General features: G+C 46.2%; 1 protein-coding gene across 4 annotated transcripts in view; it reads left to right on the top strand.

Moving 5' to 3' along the window:
• SCAF8 (SR-related CTD associated factor 8) overlaps positions 1 to 21,113 on the top strand; it is a 189,112-nt gene that overhangs the window by 98,479 nt on the left and 69,520 nt on the right. Inside the window, exon 22 of one of the 4 annotated variants that reach the window (XR_014778140.1) lies at positions 3,976 to 4,058. The exons of the other annotated variants lie outside the window; for them this stretch is intronic. The gene's annotated coding sequence lies outside the window, so the exon portion shown is untranslated. The remainder of the gene's footprint in view (positions 1 to 3,975; positions 4,059 to 21,113) is intronic. 4 annotated transcript variants of the gene reach the window in all.

Below are 21,113 nucleotides of genomic sequence, written 5' to 3' on the forward strand. Positions count from 1 at the left end.
GGATTTGAACTCATGTCCTTATCCTTGCAGAGCAAGCTGTCTTGTCCTCTGAGCTACCTCCCGTAGCCCTCAGAATGTATGGTCTGTTTTACTAGATACTCGCCATATACAATTCAAGCGGTACCATTAGCTGCGGATTAGTAACCAGCCGGCCAGCCTCACAGTGCAGGGACTGCACATCTGTCTGCGTACTTCCACTACGCATGCGCCAAGCGTGCAATCACTTGGTGAAGCTGCCTTGCTGTTCTGTTCCTTGGTCAACCATCATTCCGTTAACCAAATGTCCAGAGGATTGTTTCAGTCACTTGCTGTTTTTCTCTCCCTTGTCTCTGGTTTAGGCAGCGTTTTAAATGAGATTACTATATTTCTGGATGTGGTCTTCCTGGTACCTCAGAGGCTTCAGTGTTTATGCGGGAGTTCCTCAATGAAAGCTGACAGTGTTTAAAGCCCTGAACTCTTTCTGAAGGTTGGTGTTGACGTTGTAGAAAGTCGCCCTCATGGTGTGTGATGTCAGCTTTGGATGAGGAAAGCACTGGCCTGTGGGCTTGGAGTGGAGTAGGAGGCCGTGAGGTAAAGCACTCTTCCTCACTCTCCTCCACCACCTCACCTTCGGCTGCGGAAAGCCTTCTGCCTTCATCTCCCCATGCTGGGGTCACTGGTGTGAGCCACCTCCTCTGGTTTTACGTCATCCCGGGACTCCCCCCCCAGGGGTTTTGTGCGTGTTACGCCAGCATTTTGCTGACTGACGTACATTTCTATCCCCTCATTACCTGCTTTAGTACTTGAGGCAGGATGGAGCAGTCTCTGCACAGGCAATCTTTGCTATGGTTTGTTCAGCTCTGGTGACAATTCTGGACTCTCAGCCATCAAGCGCTGCTGTCAGCCAGATCCTCTGAAGTGAGGCCTCTTTCCATTCCTTGCGTCTTTGTATTTTCCCCTCTTTCTGCCATGCCTCAGTCCTAGACATGTCCTGAAGGCGTTGGTTAGCTAAGTTGGGACTGTTTGTATTCCTGAAAATGTCTGTAGCCCTTGAACCAAAAGCTAATTTTCCTTGTCTCGTCCCAGTGTCTAAGAGAGTGGTTCTAACCTTCCTAATGCTGCGACCCTCATGGTGTGGTAACTGTAACCATAAGTTTCTTTTATTGCCATTTCACAACTGTAATTTTGCTACGGTTCTGAATGGTACTATAAATATCTGTGTTCTCCAGTGATCTTGCGTGCCCCACGTGAAAGGCTCACTTGATGCTCACAGGGCTCACGACCCACAGGTTGAGACCTGGTCTAAGAAGAGAAAGGCGTGTGGGTCTTCATCCAGCAGCAGGGTGCTTCAGGTGCGGACCTTGCCTGAAGGGAGGGAGGAAGCTGATGAATCTTACGTCATTATTGATGAAAAACTCAGTGTTTTAAGGAAGAGTTGTTTAGAATGTTTGCTTATACTTACTTACATAGGAGTCCTCCGGCCCACTGCTAGGAGGAAAGGTGATTGCTCATTTGCCCTGGGTCCTCGGCCATGTCTTGTATCTACAGCAGCAAATTCCAGTATATTAGCAAGCAGAAATAATGAGAAGATGATGTGCTCACAGAGTTAAGTCAGGGTGAGTTCATTTCCCCATGCCAAGTCAGTAAGCTCTGCGCCTAGGCTGTGTCTTTTTTATACTTTTGTTTAGTAAGTCCACTCGCTAATGGCTGAGCCTTCTCTCCACCCCAGGCTACGTCTGTTTTCTCTGCAGAGTCCCGACTCACCAGTCTATAAGTTATATTTATTATGTGTGGTTAAAATAAAATAAAAAAGCAGACAGGCAGGATTAAAGAAACTGTTATTTCTCTGGTTCTAATACCTGTCGCTGGAAAGTGACGTTCTGAATTCTTTACTACTTCATTCTCTGCAGTGGAAACCTATGAGAACAAAGTTACTAAGGAAATCATTTCAGCCTGTGAGAGTTAAAAATTCCCCCATTGGTTTTCATAAACATGTGCTTTGACTCACACACTGCATTCCCATCACTGGTACATGTGTGTTCCCACATGTGCAATGCAGTTTCCGGGCCTCTGGGGACAGGTATGTCATTTTTTTTTCATTTGAAGATAAAATTTAATTATTCAAGGCTACTATAATTTTGCTGTTATTGTTTGGTTTTGATTTTTCAAAATAGGCTTTCTCTGTATAGCTCTGGTTGTCCTGGACTCGATTTGTAGTCCAGGATGGTCTCGAACTCACGGAGATCTGCATGTCTCTGCCTCCCTGAGGGATGGGGTTATAGGTGTGCACCACCGTGCCCAGCTTAAAATGTCTATAATTTATTTCTGACAACTATTAGGAATTAGGAGAAAAAGCCAAAGCTTTAACTGTGACTTTGAAAACAGAAAATAAATGTTCACGAGGAAGCAGGCTGCCCGACACTCAGCAGTGGGAAGCTGCAGCACATCTTGGTGTATTCTTTGATTCTATGGCTGGTGCCTGTGGGGACCAGTTTTGCTGGAGACACCTCAAAAGTATTCTTATAGCTGCTTTGATAACTAAAGCTCTGTTCTGTAGTACCAGCAGGATTAATATCTGAGCTGAAGCTCTGTGCTGTTCTTTCTGTTCAGTGCTAGGATGCCTGTGGCCTACTTTCAATCGGCGTGATTAAGGGAGAAAAATCACATCGGCACTATGCGTTTCTACCAGTAGAGGTCACTGTGCCCCTGTAGAAGGCCGCCAGAGCTGCCCAGGTGGCATTGTACCAGCTGTTAATTATCGCTGATATTTCTATGGGTTTACCCTCCCACACTGCACAGTCACCCCTTAAACACAGCCCCTGCCTGCTGCCATCCAAGAGAGTCACTTGCTGTTGTTTGTCCACAGAAGGAGACTGTTATATATAAAAATTAAAGCAATGATAGAATACAAGGTACCAGGCAGATATTATGTTATAGAGAGTTTATTAGATGAACATGGGGAGAGAAGGAAAGGGGGAAGGGGGTACCCCAGAAAGAGAGAGACAGAGAGAGAGAGAGAGAGAGAGAGAGAGAAGAGAGGAGAGAGGAGAGAGAGAGAAGAGAGGAGAGAAAGAGAGAGAGAGAGAGAGAGAGAGAGAGAGAGAGAGAGAGAGAGAGGAGAGGAGAGGAGAGGAGAGGAGAGGAGAGGTAAGGTAGAGAGAGAAGTAGTGAGAGCCATGTGGAGGGTCTGTCTTTTATATGGCCCTGGGCAGGGCCACGCCCCCATGGCAGGTAAGCAGTGACATCACAGGTAGGCAGACTGAAGCAGAATACTGAGAGCATATCTTGATAAAGCTCTAAGGAGTCATCCATACCTTCCCGTAATATGCATGGGCAAGTTAGCTGCTCACACGCGCATGCATGCTTAGCTTGTACCTTCCTCGGAGTCACGTGCTTGTTACTCTGCTATCCTGTCCGTGTTACTCTCTGAGGTTCCTGCCGAGAGAATCCTCCCTTCTAAGGTTATCTGCATTTGCTAATACCGAGAGTGTTTAAGAACAGAGAACAGTGTGTTGTGAATCACACCGTGATGGGTCCCTTACCAGACAGCTACACTGTGTAGATCTCAGGCTAGCCTGGGTGGTCTAGTTAGAAGGGACGCTGTGCATGCAGCAAGCCACAGGGTCAGCACACGCTGGGGCTTTAGGTCCTTTCAGTGCCACCATCCTGACCTGGGTGACAGTTGAGACATCTTCATTCTGACGCCCCTGTAGCTACCCTCTCTGTGCCTCGGTTGGAGAGCAGGGTAGCACCCAGAAAGCCTGAACAACAGCACCCTGGGGTGAAGTGAGCCTGCGGGCTACTGCTACCATCGACTTTCTAAGTAAACTCCAAGCCAGGCCTGATAGCTCAGTTCTTACGCCCTATTGATCAAAAGGGCTTATTTGGTGTTTTCTCGAGTTAACCCCTAGTTTTTCTGGTTCCTATCAAGGAACAAGATATGTATGTGATCATTAATTACTTAAGTTTTTTTTTTCTTTTTTGTTTTCTTTGAAGTTGTCCCTGCGCTTATTCGGTGAACTTCCCTCTGCTGGTCCAATATTCTCTTCTGGAATAATCACCTGCAGCCACACTTCTTAGTGAGTTGTGCGGATGTGTCACTGTTTATTTACTTTGCATTCAAGAGTGGTGGTTTCAATGGAAGACGTAAGACCTTTATGTGTGTGTGTGTGTGTGTGTGTGTGTGTGTAAATATATGTATGTATACAAGGTTTCACTGTAACATTTCAATTTACTGGCATAGTTTTTTTATAAGGCAATAGTGTTCAACTCAAGAATTTAGAGCAGTATATACCCATTTATATAAACCAGACATCTGGCCACCAAAGTCTCTATGATTAAAGTTCCCATGTATCAGTTCTGGGTGAGGGAAACTAGTATCTAACGCAGAAGTATTTGGGAACATTTTTTTTTTAACATCTTAATTACGTTTTTCATATGAGGGCTCGCACACATCAGGGCATGCATGTGGAGGGTAGACGGCAGCCTGGAGGAATCGGTCTTTCTGTCTGTGGACCCCAAAGATGACTCATGTTGTCAGGCTTGGTGGCAAGCTCTCTTACCTGCTAAACCATCACATTTTTGCAGTCTACATTTGGTCTTGAATAATGGCACTGGTTGCAAATTTTATTTTATTTATGTACTTTTAAGCTCCATGCTCTAATTTACCTGTATAGGCATTGCCTCTAGGTAAACCAGTTGTCCCGAGGCACATCATAGCCAGCTCACTACAATCCTTTGTCAAGTGAGGATTTCTTTAGGGATGTGATGTATTCCTTACAGTAGGCAGAAGTCCACAGACTGCAGAACCTTCTCCATTAACTGGAGAGCCTGATATTTCTCAGACAAGATGTTAAAACTTGTGTCGGCTAGCTGTTCTCTGAGAGTCTATACTGTATTAATACTTAAGGTTCGGAGACCTGAGTTAAGTCCATTAACCCAGATGACCCAGTGTTTAGGGGATAGCAGGGACTTTACTGGCATATGTTACTATCTCAAAAGTTATGAGGCAGGGGCTCGGGGGTGTTAGAGGGACAAAAAGAAAAATTGATTTTCAGTCCCCTGTGCATTTTATAAATTTAGTATGTAAGACTATCATAGATAAAATATTAGTGTTCCCACTTATTTTAGATTTTCAGCATGATGTTATATTGAGGTATGCTTGGTCAATACAGAAACTCAGGGAGTTGCCTAAGTTGTCATATTTAGATACATTCCAGTAAGTCTTTTATTATAATTGGGACTTGTGATTTTTTTAAAATATAGAGATTTATTGAAAATTTCTCTCTAAAGTTTTAATCTCACGGTGCTTTTATTAAATATTAATGGAAGCACTTGAAGGAAGAAATTATTTCCTAAGTTTATACTGTTACTTCTTTTCCCTGGCATATGAGAGCTCTAGCTTAGAATGTAGCTATTAGTTTACTGCACTTTCAACTTGATTACAGCTTGAGATTGTTTTCCTGACAGTTCATTCGTTCATTCATTGATGTATTTTGATGTACTCCTTCATGGAAGGACTAGGCACATGTGGAAGTAAAACAGGTCACCGCTCTTAAGCAGTTTCTGGTGCGGTTACAAGGCAGCCCTGTAACCTGACAGCTGACTGCATTAGGCCGTTGGTTCTGGCATGAAGCAGTCAGTGTGCTGCAGGGACGTCCAGGACCTACCAGCCATGGCGGAGGCTGCCTCGGGAAAAAGGGGCCATATAAAGGGAGGTCAGGTGGATCCAGCCACAGCGGAGCTGCCTCAGGAAGGGGCATATAAAGGGAGGTCAGGTGGATCCAGCAATACTTGAAGGACACACAGTCAAGTGGGTGACGCCCAGGTCACGGGCTTGCTCACTTTCTTACCAGTACAATCGTGTGACACCAGAGTCATCAGAGAGGTGGCACAAAACCCAGAGACTACCTTCCTGTCACATCTGTGGGTCCCAGAACCCCTTTACTTCCCTCCTGCCTTTCTCTCCTCCCCACTGACCCTCCATAGCTTGATGAGAAAGGCCATCTGCTAGGTTAGCGGAAAGCATCGTTATGTCACCTATCTTTCTGTGCTTCACGCTCAGACATTACACCTGCATACAGCTACTCTACATGTAAAGTCTGACTACAGTTGTTTTCAAACTTTGGTCATTTAAAAAACTGATTAGGATATATTAAGTATGCGCCACGGTGGGTTTCACTGTGACATTTTCATATGTATACCTCAGTCACCTACCCTCTTCTGTCCCTGCTGCTCGCCTCTGCCTGATACCTTCCTCCTCCTCCCAGCTAGTCTGCCCACTGCATTCATGTCTTTTATTGTCCTTTTCCCCCCTCCCTTTGTGACCCAGTGGGTTTCATTAAGGTTGCTTACAAGGCCTAGGAAAGGGAAACGCAATCTACCTTAGGAACTGAGCCCCTGCCCCTTGTGGCAGAGCTGGCCAGTGGCCCAGCAACTGTGTGTAAGGTGCCTGGTAAGACCATGAAATGGCTCACCAGAGCAAAAGGCTGCATCCAAAATGTGGAAAGTGCGGAACGGTCGGGAGCTGTCGTTAGCGTTACTAGGTTCTGAAAGGAAAGATGGTTAAAGGCAACAGACTAAGAGAACTAGGGCACAATCGCAGTGGGTGATCCTTAAGTGTCTCACAAAGCAGAGGGGAATGGAGTGGTATGGGAGAGCAATCCTCAGTGGACGTTGTCCTCTCTTTTTTCTCTTACCAGACCTTCCGGAAAGCACACACATCACCAAACATTTGTTCAACTTCTGTATCAGATGCAGGTGGGATGCACACACTTGGAGCTCAGGCCTCTGCCATCTTGCATTCATTGTTAGAAACCAGGAGCGTAGTAGAGCCACAGAGCCATTCATGAAACAGCCTAGCAGCGAGAACAGGGTGCCTGCTTGAGAGCTCACTTGAGAGGCAGCAGTCGTAACATGTCTCCAGAGAGGAGAACAAGGAGGCAGCTTTGTGCAGAGAAAAGCCAGGACTGTCCTCAAAGACCTGGCACTAGTGCGCAAGTCACGGGGAGGTTGATGAGCCTAGACAGCTCTCGAGCCCAGGATAGCCTTGACTTTGATGCTGATGCAGCAAGGTGTGCCTCTGCCTAGCAAGCAGGTGACAGGCACAGGCACTGACAGTCTCCATGGGACCTTTACCATCCGTCAGTGCGGCACATCTTGTCCTGCTGATGGGGCTAGAGCTGTGTACTGCCTGAGATTCTTGACTGGATTCGTCTTGGAACTTAGCAATTTGATGTGCTAGAGATAAAATTAGAGGCCTGGAGAGGTCATGTAGTCCCTGAGTGAGAACTCCAGTTTGCTGACGCGGGAAGGAGAGGGGACATTGAAAGGCATGTGTGCTGTGTTGTTATGTCGTAATGCAGGGTGAAGCTTTGCAAATCCTCTTGGATTTGAAAATGGGAAGAGAGGTGGGGCCAGCGGCTGAGGTCGCCCACCGCTGTGAGATGATAGCGCAACTAACTCTGTGTGGCATCCTCCCCTTAAAAAAAAAAAAAAAAGAGTGAAGACTCCAGCCATTTAGAATGAGTACCTGCTAACAGCCCAGAATAAAAGCTTATTGAGGAAACTTAACTTATATGAAGACACGGTGTTGTTTTTCCTGCTGCCACATGGCCTCACACCTGCAGTCCAGTGTTTGGAATGCTAGGCTAGGGAGATTGCCTCAAGTTCAAGGCTGGCCTGGGCCTTGCTGTGAGATGCATGCGCGTGTGTGCGCACACATATACATACACACACACACACACACACACACACACACACACACACACACACAGTCTCAAAAATAACAAAGTCAGTTTCCCTTCAAGTTTCACTAGGTTAAGTACGTAGACACATCTCGCAGATGGGGTTGTCGGGTTTCTAAATCAACAACAAATGGACACCCTGTTAAATTCAAATTTCAGATAAAACAGGAAAATTTGGGAGTGGAGTGGGAACATGTTTGAGACAGGATTTCTCTGTGTAGCCCTGGCTGTCCTGGACTCACTTTGTAGACCAGGCTGGCCTCAAACTCACAGAGCTCTGCCTGCCTCTGCCTCCTGAGTGCTGGGATTGAAGGAGTGCATTGCCACCGCCTGGAAAAACAGTAAAATTTTAAGCCAAGAGTGACTGATGTTCACACTTCCCTGGGCAGCCTATTTCATTTTACATTTCTCATTGGAAATCTACAGTTAGAACAAGTATGCACGCGCATTTGTGAAGGTGTGTTCAAATGAGTGTGTACATGCATGTGGGGGCCAGACTCCCCGCCTTATCATGGAAGAGGCCAGATGTCTCCAGGTTAGCTAGTCTGAGCATACCCCACCCCTGTCTCTTCAAGCAGAGACCACAGGGTAGCCACCTGGCATTTACGTGGGTGCTGGGGATTCAAACTCTAATCCTCACGCTTGCTTGGCAAGTGAGTCATACCTGTGTTGTGCCTTTTAAAAAAAAATGTGTATGGCAGTTTTGCCTTCATATTTGTCTGTGCATCACATGCCCTCAGGGTCCAGAAGAAGGTGTTGTATCCCCCTGGAACTGAGTTACAGATGCTTGTGAGCAGCTGTGTAAGGTGCTGGGAATCGAACCCAGGCCCTCTACAAGGAGAGCCAGAATCCTTAACCACTGGGCCATCCTTCCAGCCCCCGAGTTGTGTTTGTTAGTGTTGCTGAAGAACAGCACTGATCATCGCTACCTACTGGCCTCTGCCGTGCTAGGTTCTTTATATGATGTCTTTTCTTTTCCTATCAAGCCTGTGAGGATGGGTGGTCACAAGTGAGCTCAGTGTGCGGCTCCTCAGGTCGCTCAGCTAGTCGGGCAGAGTCAAGCTGAAGGGTACCATCCCGATAATACTCTGTGCCCCTAACTGCCTCACTTCCGGATTTGTATCGAAATGGCTTACAGTTGACGCCGTGACAGAACTTACTTGATTGTCTTATTTTCTTCAAATCTTGTGAAAGTTATTATTTAGTATTTTATGAGTTTTTTTTTCCTGCCTGCATGTCTGTGCACTAAGGGTGTACAGTGCCTGCAGAGTCCCAGAGAAGCCATTGGATCCCCCAGAACTGGAGCTACAGGTAGTTCTGAGAGGCTGTGTGGGTGCTGGGAATCGAACTCTGGTCCTCTGTAAGAACAGCTGGTGCTTTAAGCCACCAAGTCAGCTCTCCAGCTCTATAAATTGTCTTATTTTGATTCACCATCAGTGATAAGGATTTTCCCCCCGTAACCACTAATTGTAAGTCTATATGCCTCTCAGTTTTACTTTTAGATTCCCAATGGGCTCAGTTTGTTTGCAGTTTTAAAATTACTTTTATTTATTATTTCTGTGTGTGTTCCCTGCTGAATAAGTATGGGCGCAGACATGCCATGCAAGTCGTTTTGGAGTTGATTGTCTCCTTCCGTCCTGTTGAGGCAAGGTTCCCCACTGTTCCTGCTGCGTTGCACTCTCTAGACTGGCTGTCCTGGAGCTAGCCTGTCTCCTCCTCCCATCCCCTGTCGTAGTGCTGGGATCACAAGTGAGCGCCACTGTCTCTTTTAGGTTGTTTCAAGGAGTTAAACTCAGAGCATCAGGCTTATGTGGCAAGTGCTTTCATCCACCGAGCTGCCTCCCTAGCCTGAGGTCCCTGTATCTTGCTAATTAAAATACTGTACATTTTGATCCCTTCCCAACTTTCTACACCTCAGCCTGAGTTATGTGGATTCATATTAACAGCCTGGGAAAGATGCAGAATCCTACCTGTGTCTGGGCTCCATTTAATTTGCTGGTCATATATATACATATGTGTGTGTATATGTGTATATATATGAAATCCACTTTGAAAAGTATTTATATCAACTAATTTGTACTTAAGACTATTTTTAGCAGCATCTATTCTCTGGCACAGAGCCCTTTTGCCAAGTTCCTAGTGACAGGGACTTTGGAAGGGAGGCGGTTTGGCATTTTCATGAACTTATGGAATGTGCCATTTTGCTCCTTTCTAAGAATGGCCATTGAGTTCTTTCCAAGTGGGATGTTTCAGTGTCCCTACGGCTGGCAGCTGAGGGCTTGGCTCATCTTAATCATAGAGATGTTTACTGAGGAGTCTGGAAAACCTCCCTGTACTCAGGCTGGCCTCAGTGTGTAGGCTCGCTTCTCTCCAGATGACATCTCTTCAGACAGGATCCTGGCTCCCAAGAGCCCCCGTGCTGCACGTCCTAATGAGCAAGGCCTTGCCTTTGTCATCTTGTCTCTTCCTTGTTCCTGTGAGTCGTACTTGACAGCTGCATGTGACAGTTGGGGAATTGCTTTCAGAATCTGGCATTTGGGTTTCAGTAGCCAATTTAAATATAAACCACATCTTTTAAAAATTTCAGAGGAAGGCATTTATACTCAGCGTCTTTTAAATGAGGATTCAAGCAAATGAACAGTGGCCGGGGCCTGTCTTGCTACAGTGCATGTCTTTGGAAACACTTGGTGACGGAGCTCAGGATATGAGTATGCTATTAACACGAGGCTCTAGTTTATAGTATAAGCAGAAATCGCTATGCATCCCTGTCTTAGTTAGGTTTTAGAGACACCATGACCACAGACATGGTGCTGCAGAAGGAGCTCAGAGTTCTATATCTGGATGGACAGGCACAGAAAGAGAGCATGACACTGGGCCTAGCTCGAGCCTCTGAAACCCCAAACCCTGCCCCCCAGTGACACACTTTGTCTGACAAGGCCACACTTCTAATAAAGCCACTTCCTATGAGGCTCTGCAGACTATTTTCATTCAAACCGCCCCACTCTCGATTGTGATTGAGATCTAATAGTCAAATTGTGAGATCTAGTTAAAAGAAAAAGTTAACGCACCCATCTGATCTCTTCATTACAGAAGCCATGTGAGTTCCTACATGGTGTCATGCCAACAGTAATAGTAGCCTATAACCGACAGCACTCCACTGTATTCACATTTAGATATTTTTTTAGTCTTTGTGACTGAAACTGTTGCTTCAGACATATGTACTTGATCACTCTGCCAGGTCACTTCCTTCCACCCAAATTGTTTCAGATCCCTTATCAGCTGAGGAACCTTGCGGTTGACTTTCTCTACCTCAGTTATCGATTTCTCGTGCTGATTTTTATTTAGTTATATATTTAATGTGTATGAGTGTTTTGCCTGAGTGTGTGTCTGCGCAGCACATGTGTGCCTCGTACCCATGGAGACCAGAAGAGCGCACTGGATCCCCTGGATCTAGAGTTACAGATGCTTGTCCACTGCCACGTGGGTGCTGGGAACCGAACCCAGGTCTTCTGGAAGTGCAGCCAGCACTCTTTTCTACGGAGCCAACTGTCCAGTGCACAGAATGCCAGGCCAGGACTGTCTCTCTGAGAATCTACCGAGTTGAAATCCAGGAATTGAACTACTCATGTCCCTTACCATTTCAACAGAGAGATGAAGGCCTCTCCACATCTCATTTTACATGGCTCCTTTATTGTTAATGGCCCTGGAATAGGAAAATTTAAATTCTAAAATCAACTAAGTTGATTCAACTTTGTTAAAGTCAACTAAAGTCAACTAAGACAAGTAATACTTCTAGAAATAGCTAGCAAAACCAGTTGTAAAACACTTACCTTACAGTGCATGTGTGTATATTCATGTGTTCCTGTGAGCCAGCGCAGTGCATGGAGGTTGCTCATGTACTTGTGTGAAGGTATCACACGCTCACTTCGTGTTTGTTGTACATGCGTACATCAGTGTCATTTATATCCAACTCTTTCCATTTCTGTTTTTTCCCCAAAAAACAAATACAGTAGAATTCTCTGGGGAGTTTCATATGGCATTATAAGGAATAAATCCTCCAAAGCCAGAGCTTCCTGTTAATAAACATTTATCAGAATTGCATTTAAGCATATTTCTGGGTACTGTCACCACAGGACCTCATCAGTTGACGTGCCTATTCTGCCGCCTAGACTTTGCATCTTGTGCCCACTGATGAAATAATGAAACTTTGAGATAAATTTATCTTGGTAAACTTTTCTCATTCCAGTATGACATTTTTTTTAATAAGGAAGGAACATTTCACTTTTATCATTGAAATAGGTATGAAAAGAGTAAAAAATTTGAAATGTAATAGATTTTCTAGCATTTTCCTGAAGTAAGGGTTATTCCTATAGGAGAGAAACGTGGTCAAAGAGTAGGCTATAGGTAAGAAAGCATGTTGGGAAAGCCTGTTCCTACTCAGTTTTGTGTTTTATTGAGACAGGATCGTGTAGCCCAGGCTATCCTCAAATTTGCAGTGTAGCTGAGGATGACCTTAATTTTCTCATCCTTCTGACTCTACCTCTTAAATGCAGGAATTATAGGTATCTGCTACCTGGTTTGTGCAGCATTGGGGATTGAACCTGAGACTGTGCATTCTAAGCAAACATATCCCCAGCCTCTGCTTAATGTTATCTTTTTGTTGTTGTTATTGTTATCTTTTTTTTTGAATAGAAGGAAATTTTTAAGTGTTTTTCTGTTTTACCTCCATTTTAAAAAAGTCATTAACTAGCAAACATAAATTTCATAACATTTTCATTCATGTATATTTTAGGTTTTTGTTTTTGTTTTTTTAATCTTCTTGAGTCTAATTCAGGACTCTTGCCCAGTAAAAGAAAAGGTAATTATATAGGAAAATAATACTGAGTGCTTTCTTCTTCCAGGCAGCATTTTGTCTTTAAGCACTCCTGTGGTGGAGCCCTTAGCATCTGTGCACAAGACCTGAAATAGAACAGGGCCACCATAGTGGGTGGCATTGTCACATTAGCTGTCCTTCAAAATTCCTCTAAATAAACAATTTCTTGTTTATTTACAGCCCAAAATCTATAAGTGAAAATGATTCGGAGCCACATTGCTTAAAATGAGTGTGAGCATGTGAAAACCCTGAGCAAATACGGAGTAAGGTCAACCCGCCGGCCTCATGTGTAGCTGTCCAAATACTGGTAATTAAATTGGAAGTGTGTGTGTGTGTGTGTGTGTGTGTGTGTGTGTGTGTGTCTGTCTGTCTGTCTGTCTGTGTGTCTGTGTGTATGGGTAGGAAAATAGAGATAGATAGATATAGGTAGGTAGATAGATAGATTGGTTTTTTTGAGGAAATTTTTCTTTGTATTCTGGAACATACTATGTAGACCAAGCTGGCTTCAAACTCAGAGATCTGCCAGCCTCTGCCTCCTGAATGCTAGGATTCAAGGTGCGCCCAGCTTGGATGTATATGTATATGGAGAAAATACTATTGAGGTTCTATTTATTCTCACAAAGTTCTGTTCAAAAACACAAATGCAATTGTGCTTGTGTCGGCTGCTCCATTTCTCCACATTGTAATTGGGAATTCATCTTTGCTGTAGACAATCTGCCTGTCTCAGTCCAAGTTAGGTAGATGTGTGTGTGTGCATTGGCCTGTGTGGGAGTGTGTGGAGGCCAGCTGGCATTTGACTCTAGGATGTTTTCCTCACTTCTTTTTGAGGCCGGGTCTCTCCTGAACTTGCAGCTCACAGTTCTGATCACAGTTCTGACCAGGCTGGATGGAAAGCAAGCCACTGGGATCTGCCTGTCTCTACTCCTCAGCACTGGGGGCAGAGGCACATGTGCCACCATGCCAGGTTTTTACAGATGCTGAGACTCATGTTCTGGTGCTGAGCCATCTTCCTGGCCCCGAAGTTGTTTGTCATGACAGTACTCAATCCTGGACCTAGTCAGGGACCCCTAGGAGACCCTGGATCCTGGCTTGCAGTCTTTCTAATTGATTTACAAGGGACCGGCTTTTCTAATTTTAGGAGCCCGGGGATTGCTGGTGAACGCTAAGTACAGTTCCCTTTCCCTCAACACCAACTGTTTTTCCAAATTGTGTTCTGCTTAATTGTCTTTTCCATTTGGAAACACTGACATTCTCCCAATATAATTAAGAAAGTTGGTTTTTGTTGTTGGATGTAAACAATAGTGAGTGTGTTTTACCTGAAATTAAAAGCAAACGTCGTGTGATAGGAAGCAGGTGGGGGTGCTGTGTCTTCACACTCAGGGGTAACATCTGCCACATCGCTGCTTTGAGAATTCTGGGAATTTCTCCATTGTCTGACTCTGGCCTCCCTTGGCCATGCAACAAGGCCAGTAGCAGTGTTCCTCTTAGGACTCTTGGTGGTGTCATAAGATAGTGCACATTGAATCCTAGCACAGTGCTCTGAGAGCTGGTGATAACTGTCTCGTTTAGACATTCTGAAGCATCGAGTATGTGGTAAACATACCTCCCCTCCAGGCCTTTCCATGGTGTGTCTCTATGGCTCATCAGAGTCTTGCCCATGCACTAACTGGCCCTAACTTAAGAGAGAGCCTGGGGCTGGGGGCTGGAGAGACGGCTAAGAGGTTAAGGCCCGGCTGCTCTTACTGAGGTCAGTTCCCAGCACCCACATAGTGGCTCTCAACCATCTATAATGAGATCTGGTGCCCTCTTCTGGTCTGCAGGCTCACATGCAGGCAGAACACTGAATGAGGTGGGAAGGAGAGGGGGAGGGAAGAAGAGAGACAGACAGACAGACAGACAGACAGACAGACAGAGAATGAGAATGCTACAGTTGACATTGATAGATGTGAGGGTCTTTGTCTCTGGTGACAGAGCGAGCCATGGAAGATCCAGGAGAGATGGCTGTATGATAGGAGAATGTTTAGTTTATCTGTTGAAGGAAAGGGCTTGGTATTGCTTTGAAATAGGAGGTATACCATAGCTAGTTTTCTTGACAAGGTCACTCTGACCTTTTAATAGTCTGGAATGGTGTTTTGCCTGTTCGAATCTTTGCAGAGGGCTAGTCACAGTCATTTAAGAAGATATGCCAGTTTTCATTTTACCACATGCATGCGTGCGTGCAAGTGTGTGTGCGTGCGTATAATACCCTTCTGAGGAACAAACAGAAGCCACTGTGTATGTGTATGTGCCAGGCTTGATGGTTCTTCAAGAACAGAAAAGTCCATTATATTCTGACCTGTTCCCAAAGTTCAGTGCTTGACACTGGGAAGCCAGTTGTCCGAGACTGTCTGTACATTTGTGCTTAGCACTGAGGATACTTGTGGAAAAGACACTTTTCTGGAAAGTTCTAGACACTTCTTCTATCTCCCCAGTGAAATTCTATTTAACATGACTACTCTTCATTATTCTTGGCGGAAAGTTCATCATCTATAAGCACTGTCTACATACCTTAAGGTTTAGGTGACTGTGTTTATGGACCTGTTAGTGAAAACTTGGTAGTACCACTCCCACCCCACCCCCAACACACACACACACTTTACTGGAAAACTTCGGCAAGATTGCACGTGTTTGTGTTTAGGGTGGGGGAGGTCTTCCTTCGGTAGAAGGTCTTGCATGTTTCTTGTAGAATGTAGAAGCAAAGCTTGTGGAGCGAGTACAGCTGGAGGTGACAGTGGCAGACCAAAAGGCACACAGTGGTGGCGAGGAGCAGAGAGAATAACAGGAGTGAGCTAGCATCTCACGTCCACGTGGGTCGGAGGGCCTCAGGAACGCTGTCTCAGAGATTCTAAGCACACCACAGAGCAAAGACTAGCAAGCACGTGGCATGTGAGTGCGCATGGGGCAGCGGGTATAAGTGTGCTTAGTAGCAGCGGCATCATTAGCTTTCTAACCTGTTAGAGCCATTGGGAGGGAGCCAGGGTGGGCAGCTCCTTGTCACTCCGCCTGTGTCCCAGGTAACAGCATTTATTGTGAGTCCTCTTGACAGGGTAGCACCGTACCATCTTCATCTCATTCCCGACAGCCAGAGATCAGGAGGGAGCTTTCTTCTGCATCAGGTACCATATCACATCTTGGGTTCAAAGGTACCAGGATGGAGTGCAAAGAGCATTGAAAGTTGAGGGGTAACCATTACTCTCCCCGTTGCTGTAACCAAATACCCATCAACAAGGCAGCATAAGGAAGAGAGGTTTATTTTGCCTCACAGTTCCAGGGTCTGGCCCGTCATGGCAGGGGAGTCACATGGCAGGGGCTTGAGGCATCTGGTCACATTGCGTCAGGACTCAAGCCTAGAGAATGGTTCTAACCATTGCTAAGGTCAACCTAATCAAGATAGAAGCTGGTCTCCTAGGCGACTCTAGATCTTGTCACTGTCAGACTGAGTGTCAAGTTCTGGCCCTCCACCTGCCTTAGATCGCTATTACACTTGAGCCTATTTCTCATATATTGAGCACTTTAGAATCTCCTAAATGGGAAGAAAAGGAAAACCTGGTTTTGCAGATAACTGTATCCTGTGTGCTGTAACAGCCGGCCCCCATCATCTATGTGAGGGCTCCCCAAGGTGTGGGTCCAGCCAGTGTGGCCAGTTATGCCGCTGGTGCACAGTGCTTTGGCAGCAGATTTCAAGAGCGTTCTACCAGGGCAACCTGAAGTACTTCTAGAATAGTCTTCCTTGGCAGACAGGTCTTGCACACCAAGCATTAGAGTGCAAACACTTGTTCTCATCAAGTCACCAAAAGCCACAAAACCTGAGGCTCAAAAGGAGGCAAAAAGGATGTAATGTCCGTTCTGTCCCGAGGACGATTGGCTCCCCAACTTCCACACAGGCCCAGCCCACAAAAAATCACCATGGTTCCAAACTACCCGAATCTGGCTCTGCGCAGCGACAGTTTCATAGCTCAGGGTCATGAACATCAGACCATTGCCAGTCCCAGAGAGCAGACGGCCATCTTTCTGCCTCTGCCTCTGCCTCCCCCCACCCACTGCTTGCACAGCTCTGTGCTAACATGTGGTGGCCGACGTGAGGCCTTGCCGCCATCAGCACGTCAAAAAGCCAAGTCAGTGTATGCCTGTGAGCTTCGGTTTCTCTGTTTCACTCCTCGTGGAGTGTTCCAGTATCAGCAGGTTCTCGCATACGTACATGTTGGCATTATTTGTTTATATATTTTATTTGGGTTCTTAGACCTCTCCCTCCCTTCCAACCCTTATTTACTCTAATCCCTTCCACTACACTAGGTAGGCAAGGAAGAAGGTTAGAGAGGAAAGGGGCTGTATGTAGGTCTCCGTAGACTACTTCCTGCTGAGGAGGGCCATCTGGTTCCTTGGGGCGCAAGTCCAGTCTTTGTTGTAAGGATGTCTCTAGCTTCTTCTCGTCAAACTGCGAAAACAGCAACCAGGAGCAGCAGCCTTCTTTTTCGGAGCACCCCATTGCTCTCTATGCGTGACTGTACGTTTTCAGGGTTTCTACTCTGTGAAGAAGGAGGGTGTGGTGGTCATCAGTTTGGTTTAGGGGTCGTTCACTTAACAGTCAAGTGGCCTGGCGCTTCCAGGTGCCCCAGAAATAAGAAGGACATCAGAGAGGCATAGAAACTGGGGGCGCTGCTCTGTGTGCCACCGAAGGCTGCAGAGGGGGTCCTGTCCCGAAACCTCACCAGGAAGGATGCTCTCAGTAGACTGTAGACCTTTGAAGGCTGTAGGTTGGGATTGCACAGAGGGCCAGGGGGGAAACTGAGCAAACCTCTTCGGGAAGGGTGGTGAGCATTTATAGCAGAAGACAAGAGGCTGGAGATGTGAGAAGGTAGTTTTAATGGTGGTTTTAAACATGTTATAAAATATTTTTATCGACGGTGGTGGTAGTGTGTGTGTGTGTGTGTGCATGTGTGTGTACACATGTGTACATGTGAAGGTGAGATCACACCTTTGCAGAGTCAGTTCTGTCCTTGCATTTTTGCTTGAGTTTTGGGGAATCAGACTCAGGCCCACAGGCCTGTTCAGCAGGTACCTTCACCTGCCTCGCCATCTCTCCAGCCTGGGTTTGAATATCTTAATGAAGTTTTCTAATAGGCTATGCAAGATTAAAATCATATCAACCCCTAAATGGTTCTGGAGTCAGACTCCTCTTCAGAGAGGCAAACAGAACATCTTTAAGATACATTGCCACAAGAAGACCATTAAGGCTGGCGGATCTGGACCCAGGCGGGTCAGCTCAAACTGTTGTACCAACCAAGGACAATGCGTGCAGTAAACCCAGACCCCCTATCCAAATCTAGCCAATAGACACCACATTCTCCACAATTGTGTGGCGAGCAGGGACTGACTTGGACATGAACTCTGGTGTCCCCTATTTGACCACTTCCCTTTGGTGGGGAGACCCGGTGACACTCAGGAAGAGTAAGCAGGCTACCAGGAAGAGACCTGATAGACTGTGATCTTATCGTAAGGTACAAGTTCCCTTTCTGTCACAGACCTAGGAGAGGGGAATAGGATGAAAGAGGGAGGGAAGAGGAACGGGAAGATACAAGTGAGGGGATAACAAATGAGATGTAATCTGAATAAATTACTTAAATAAAAAAATTTCTTTAAAAAGACACATCGCTTATTAACGCTGGACACAATGCATAAAAGGCAAAAATAATAACGGCGTTTCACAGAACTGAATCCCAGAAAATTTGGCTCTCCTTCTACAAATCTTGAAATAAATGTTTCCTGGAACATTAATTGGAAGACAGCTTGCTTGCACCAAACTGGCAGTCTGCGGTAGGAACTTAAAACTGCTAACAGATGCAGCCTCCAGATTTTTAAAATGTGGAGTCTTTTCAGCCAGCTGCCAAACCATTGATCTCTATAACATTCTAAAATATGAAGTACACATTTAAATCTACCTCGCTGTTCAGCTCACACAAAGTGTTCCTGTTTGTGTTATATCTCCAAATACAGGCCTGACTTCCAAGGGACTTACCCTGACCAGAATTTAGCTGATTGTTATCCACTGGGCAGTTTATCCAGAAATGATGTGGATCAAATGCAGCATCCTAAAAATAGAGCTTCGGTGTTTGTCCAGGCTCTTATTAAGTTAACTGTAGGCATGAAGGGGACTCTTAGGACACCTATATATGTTCAGTGTTGCCTTAAAACCAGGTTTCCAGCGTGCATGTGTGCCCGTGCAAGCGCATGGAGAGCGGCGTTTGATCAGCGTGCGTACCTGGTATATCTCATTATAATGTATTTAGGAAACTCCAAATATTCACATTAGTTAAGTGATGCGTTTTCCAAGGCACGTGAGCCCAGGTCTCTCTGCAGCTCTACAGGTGTTCAGAGTGCTTGTTCCCATGAGTTCAGTAATTGGGGCCTTTCTAGCCTCCACCTGGGACACACTGGCCTGTCCATTCTAAAGCCGTGTCTTATTCACCATGGGAGTCACCACGGGCCCTGTGGTCTGGGTGGTGAGGAGGTGGGCAAGTAGGGATGAAGACTGTGTCCATGCAAGCCCCACGTCCTCTGTACACACATGCCCAACACAGTGCACTCCTGCTTAGTTACCAGCATCCCAATCGAGAGGCATCTCCACTTCATAACTCGAAGATAAACGTAGTGGACAGAATTTTCCCAGCCAGAAGCTGACTCAAGAGTGATAAGGTCAATAGAATAACCCTGTTGGTAAAAGGCAGGGTGACCCCAATGCAAAGAAAAAGGCAAGGCGGTGAGCTGGCACACAGCCCTGGAGGGGCTCGGTCTGACATCAGCAGAACAGCGGTCACCGCCCAAGATGAGCGCCAGAGTCATGCAGCGCTGCAGAAGATGAGGTGTGTCTAATGTAAGTTGCTCCAGTGTAGGTTGGAGCAATAGGTAGGAGGGTAGAGGTACATGTGTCTGGAGTCTCAGGCTAGCCAGTGCTGAGGCCAGGGCTCCAGTGTGGGTCTGAGCGACCTCATGCTCAGCACTCACTGTTCTGCACTTGAAAATGACAGAAACTTCCATATTGGCCTACGGCTCACTGCAAATCCAGAACAGGCAAGCAGGGGAGAGAGGGCCTGAATGTTTGACCTTCAAGCAGAGGAGACGTTTCTTAGAAGGCTGAGCCAATGAATTTGTCATCATTTCTGACAAGATGCCTAGAAGAGTTCATTGGAGGATTGGTACAATGGGTACGGTGGCATCCATGTAGTCCCAGCACACAGGAGGCAGAGGCAGGAGGCTCTCAAATACAAAGCCACCCTTGGATACACAGCAAGATGTCGTCTCAAACAAGATAAAGAGCTACTTCAGGGCTGGGGAGATGGTTCAGTCAGTAAAGTGCTTTCTGTGCAAGCCTGAGGACTTGAGTCCAGACGTCGGAACCCATGAGAAAAAAAAGTCAAGTGTGGTAGTACATACTTATAAGCCATGCTGGGGAAGCAGAGACAAGCAGAGCTTACCAACAGGCCAGCCTAGCTGAGTCAGTGAGCCAGCCAGGAAGGAAAGCCTGTCTCAAAACACAAGGTGGATGGGACCTGAGGAGTGACAACCAAAGCTGACTTCTGGCCTGTAACTTACCCCTCACTCACCCACAGGAACAGGCAGATACCCCAGTAAGTCAACAAATCAATGATTGATTTCCTGAGGGTTGAAGTGGTCCCCAGGGAACCATTGCTGGGTTATTAAGAACAAATTCCTTGCAGAAAAACAATTCTGTTTTTGAAAGGCTAGTTCATTGGTAAAGGGAAAAGATGCTCGGATGCTGTCAGGAAGGAACTGAGAAAGTTGCTTAGTTTGTGACAGTGATGGAGGAGGAGGGTCTGGATGGCAGTGTTGCAGCCAGGCTGGCTCACTCCACCCACCCGGTCATGGGCCAGTGCCGGCCCAGGGAAGAGGGCACTTCCGGCATCCCTCAGTCGTGTATCTCAGCAGATGCCTTAGAGTGTGCAGTAGCCATGGCCTGCCTGGGTCAGAGGAAGCCAAGCCCAAGAGGACATGTCCACCAGCTTGAGGCACTGGGCTAGTGCCAAAGACAGACACCACCACCCCTCCCTCCTCATGCCCTCAGGAAATTCTGAAGGCCCCTTTGAAAGGCTCAAGAGGATTTCTGACCTCAGAGCTGTCCTGTGTGACCTGTTTGTCATGTATTTGAGCTAGGAAGTGGGATGTAAGTTAAGCCAGGAGTGATGTGTAGTGTGAGAGAGATGAGCTCTGTGTTCCTGTTTATTAAGCTCAGCCACTGCCAGTGTGGAAAAGGCACTGTATAGCAGCCCCTCAGGGAGGCACTTGATGGAGGCGAACCCCACCACTACCCCAGAGGTTGTGGGACCTGATTTGCATATTTCCTCTCCTGACTACAGGAGAACTAAAATGTGATAAAACGGGCAAAACTGGCTGGGTTTAGTTTTCCAAGCAGGCAGGTTAGTTAGGATAGGCAACTGGCTCTATCTCAGATTTTAAGTTTT

Source organism: Acomys minous, assembly GCF_964271855.1.
Source record: "Acomys minous genome assembly, chromosome: 3".
Taxonomy (NCBI): domain Eukaryota; kingdom Metazoa; phylum Chordata; class Mammalia; order Rodentia; family Muridae; genus Acomys; species Acomys minous.